The sequence below is a fragment of the Sinocyclocheilus grahami genome, unplaced genomic scaffold, assembly GCF_001515645.1.
Source record: "Sinocyclocheilus grahami isolate Dianchi unplaced genomic scaffold, SAMN03320097.WGS_v1.1 scaffold350.1, whole genome shotgun sequence".
Lineage (NCBI taxonomy): Eukaryota > Metazoa > Chordata > Actinopteri > Cypriniformes > Cyprinidae > Sinocyclocheilus > Sinocyclocheilus grahami.
Genome location: NW_015505529.1, coordinates 687,479 through 692,024, shown reverse-complemented (window position 1 = coordinate 692,024; position 4,546 = coordinate 687,479). Strand labels below are relative to the sequence as shown.

Genomic DNA, 4,546 nt, shown 5'->3' with positions numbered 1-4,546 from the left:
CATATACCATAGATTAACAACCTTACAGACCACAGTAGGTCAGTTTTTAATGATTGCCCATTGGAGAAAATGTGATTTTTACTAGATAGATAGACAGACAGACAGACAGACAGACAGGTAGATAGACTGATAGATAGATAGACAGATAGAGCCTGCAGGGTTGAGATTTAAGTGGACTAAATATTTGTAGTGCTGCATACGTCACCAGAGAGAAGTCTGTTGTTTCCACTTAAGATCCAGTTATGATATTTTGATTAAAAAAATGAAAAAATGCATGGATATATTGTTCACAATAATATCTAACACATGCATGTGTAAAATTTATGAATTTCCAATGAATTTCCATTTCATGCTGACTATAAGAAGCACAGTATGTGACTATTTACAATTAATTAAATTAATTAATCTGCATGTAAAATTAAAATTCGACTGAAAGTTTGATATGTGCCAACAGAGTCTCTCCTTCTTCCTTGTCTTTGTTTCTCTCTGTTTCTCTGTAATTGTCCTCACTACTTACAGTAGTGGAGCAGGACAGGGCTTGCTGTTGGGTCCCGCTGCGTACAGTGGGGTGTTAGCAGGCTGGATGGCACAAGCGTGCTGATCAAGTGCCAGCAGGTCAGAGGTAGACGCTGGCACCGTCTTGGCACATGCCCCATGCCCTGTCTAACCGTATCAGCCACGCCACCGCTCAAATGCCCAGCATCAGCCCTGCTGGCACAGAGGGAGAAAGTCACACAATGCCAAGGGCACTCTGAGAGAGAGGAGCCACAGCCCAACATGACACAAACACAAAAACAATCACACTGCTAGAGAAAGAAACTCTCAGACATACTGTACTCCTAAAACATAGTAATGTTTATCTGTACAGATACTACACAACTGTTTTTCAACCACTTCCAAAAAGTGTTACAAAGGACACAGACCTTATAGGTCATAGAGTCAAAGTACCTATCTATCTATCATCTTTAAATAATATTTTTTCTTGTTTTAATCAATCTTTATATCTATCAATCTATCAATCTATCTATCTATCTATCATCTTTAAATAATATTTTTTTCTTATTTTAATCCTAAACCTAAAAATTTGTTTTATGCTTAAATGTTTAAATCTTTGTTTTTATTAATTTTGATGTTATTAATATAATTTAATAATATTTCCACTAGAAAACAAGACAGAAATATTAAGATTTTTTTTTTGTAGCCTGATTTGTACTTCTGTCCCTTAACTGGCAGTCTTATTTCCACATTCTCAAAAAATAAAATAAAAAGTCTGTCGACAAATGTTTTTAGCAAATAATAAAAAATGGAGTAGGTTCGCTCTTCTGCTCTTCTTTGGTCCACTGCTCTGTAAAGTAAACTTTGGGGAGAGAAAGTCTGAACAATACGCAATAAGCCTGTGACCCCAGAGCAGCCACCAGGTTATCTGGGTTATGTCGTATTTGTGCGTGCGTCTGCATACTGAACCCTGCGGCCCAGTGACAAAGGCTGTGCACAGTCCACACACAGTTTTCCTTTCCACAGATCTGTCCTCATTCTGAACCCACGCTGAGCTGGTTGAAGAGCCACCCGAATAAAAAAGCTCCGGCACAAGATCAAGTCTCCGGCCAGCTTGGGCTTTGGCACACACACAATGGGGAGAAGATGGCACGTCCCAACCCACCGCAGCAGCCTCCCCATTCAGCATGGCCACGACACGCACTTCTATTAGAGCCTGCAAATTGAAATTTACATGTTATTGCATCCTGGCATGCAGCGATTTGCGATGTGTCATCTAATTTAAAATCGAGCCGCGTTAATTCACCATGGGGGAAAGAGAAGATGGGAGGTGGCGGCGGGGTGTAGTGAAGACTGTACGGGGAGGGGGGGTTGAGACTGAAGAGAAAGGAAAAAAATCTGTGCCTCAGCAAAAGTTTTCATTAAAATTTTAGACAAATGATCTCTGTGTCCTTCTCCCAAGCTGCCTGGGGCGTCATGCTATTTCTATGCAAATAACAACCTCACGCCTTCCTCCTATCATTTCTACTGGTGCTGCTGTAACATGACCTGAGAGAGAGAGAGAGAGAAAGACTGTGTGCAAAGGAAAGGAAAGCAAGCAAGACGGAGGGAGAGATATGTTGCAAGCGAGAGCGAGCGAGACAGGGAGTGAGATAGAACAGGAGAAAAGGAGTGACAGAGAGCAAGCGTAGCAGGGCACATGAGAGAATTGAAGTGGGGGAGAGAGAGAGAGAGAGAGAGAGAAAGCAAGCATGGGGAGGATTCACTGAGGTGTGAAAATATATAACACTAAGAGTGTGAGAGAGAGACAAGAACAACACAAAGACACTAGGATAATTTGTTTCTCTCTGACTCCCCTTTAATATATTACAGCCCTCCTCCAGCAGGCTGGTTCAGAGACTACTGCTGTTTAACCACTCACACTTTCAACCCCATCAGCCTCCATCTCCCCCACTGCAGTAATTACACAAACACACACACACACATATATATATATATATACACGCACAAATCAAACTAATTTGTTTTCTCCTTGTTGTTGTTAAAGGCAACTAAAGACTGAGTATTGCGCATTCTACTCAGCCAGACGGAAACTCTTGATATCGAACAGCGGACGTTTTTACAGAAAGCCAGACTAGATCTTCAATGACATGTTTCAGAGGGAAATTTTAAATTTCACGATTATTTTTGAGATTCAAAACTAAAGATTCTGTATTGTCTTGTGTAAACAGAAGGGTAATTGCAAAACTACATTTCTACAAATCAGAAACAAGTTAGCGTGATGACATTTAAACAGCATATGCTCTGAGAGCATATTTCTCTCATCTGAGAAAAAACAAAAAACAATTGTATCATGTTCAACAAAACAATGATTTTGAGCAATAAAAGAGTGTGTTCAGTATTTTTCCTCTACATTTACTTTCAATGCCTTATTTTATAGCTAGAAGTTGATAACATTTGTCACTGGCACTTAGCATACAAATTGTATCATGGCTGTGAGGTCAGAACAATTTTAACACTAGTTAAAGGGATAGTTCACCCAAAAATGAAAATTTGATGTTTATCTGCTTACCCCCAGGGCATCCAAGATGTAGGTGACTTTGTTTCTTCAGTAGAACACATATGATGATTTTTAACTTTAACCGTTGGAGTCCATCAGTCTTATAATGCATGGCAATGGTAACAAAATCTATGAGAGTAAAAAAAACATGCACAGACAAATCCAAATTAAACCCTGCGGCTCGTGACGACACGATGTCCTAAGACACGAAACGATCGGTTTGTGCCTGAAACCGAACAGTATTTATATAATTTTTTACCTCTAATACACCACTATGTCCAACTGTCTTTGGGCACACGCACGGCATCCGGTGTGTGAGGTGTGTATGCGCTCTGGCATAGTTTACACAAATTATTTTTGATCTATCGCGCGTATTCGTCACTCATTGTTTACACAGTGCACAAACATTGTAGGTATGACGGCTAATCAAAATAGTACTTACTTGAGCTTATCCGGATTGTTCAAATCGACTTAAAACTAAAAGATTACGTTCTCTCGCGCAAACTCATTCGGGAGTCTCTTCGGCTGTATATCAACACACCCAGGATGCCGTGTGCGCACCCAAAGACAGTTGGACATAGTGGTGTATAAGAGGTAAAAAATTATATAAATACTGTTCGGTTTCTGGCACAAACCGATCATCGAGGACATCAATGTGTCATCACGAGCCGCAGGGTTTAATTTGGATTTGCCATGCATTATACGACTGATAGACTGCAACGGTTGGAGTTAAAAATCATCATATGTGTTCTACTGAAGAAACAAAGTCACCTACATCTTGGATGCCCTGGGGGTCAGCAGATAAACATCAAATTTTCATTTTTGGGTGAACTATCCCTTTAATTAAATAAAAATAGAAAAATATGGAAGGAGTATTATGCACAAGCTGGTTATTGAAATGATTAAATCAGTCATGTTAAACAATTATAATGTAATTCCCACTTATACTTTTGCTTTAAACATATATTATTCCAAATAGTTAAAAGGACTGGTATCATATATAGGGAGAAATAAAGTAATATTCACAATATTTAATATTCACAAGTATTAAAGCAATGTTATAACTTTAATATGTTTTTATACAGACTTATTATTTACTCGCCCTCATGTCTTTTCTTTATTTATGGAAAATAAAAGACGAAAATATTAAAAGGTGAAAATAAATGTGGCAAAGTAGGTGATAAATAAACAAATAATAATAAATAAACAAACAAACAAACGAATGAATTAATTAAAAATGATTTTGTCCTTTTTGTGAAGTTGCACCAGAATACCTATACAAAAATTATTTTTGTCCAGACAGTGAAAGTTCATGGGGTCCAAAGTTGTTATACAGACGAAAGTCACACAGTGATGGAAGAACATAAGGGTGAGTAAATAATTTTTGGATGAACTATCCTTTAAATAAATGCTAAGTTTACAGTAAATAAACGTTTGGACGAGATTACAATAAAAATAAGACATGTTTTAGTTCCTTTATAAAGCTTCGCT

At 38.1% G+C, this 4,546-nt stretch overlaps 1 long non-coding RNA gene across 1 annotated transcript; it reads right to left on the bottom strand.

Moving 5' to 3' along the window:
• Positions 1 to 636: 636 nt before the first annotated feature.
• LOC107548558 (uncharacterized) lies at positions 637 to 1,876 on the bottom strand. Its single transcript, XR_001604475.1, has 3 exons — positions 1,802 to 1,876; positions 1,460 to 1,711; positions 637 to 708 (listed from the first exon to the last, which is right to left on the bottom strand). It is a non-coding gene; the product is annotated as an uncharacterized lncRNA (long non-coding RNA).
• Positions 1,877 to 4,546: the final 2,670 nt, after the last annotated feature.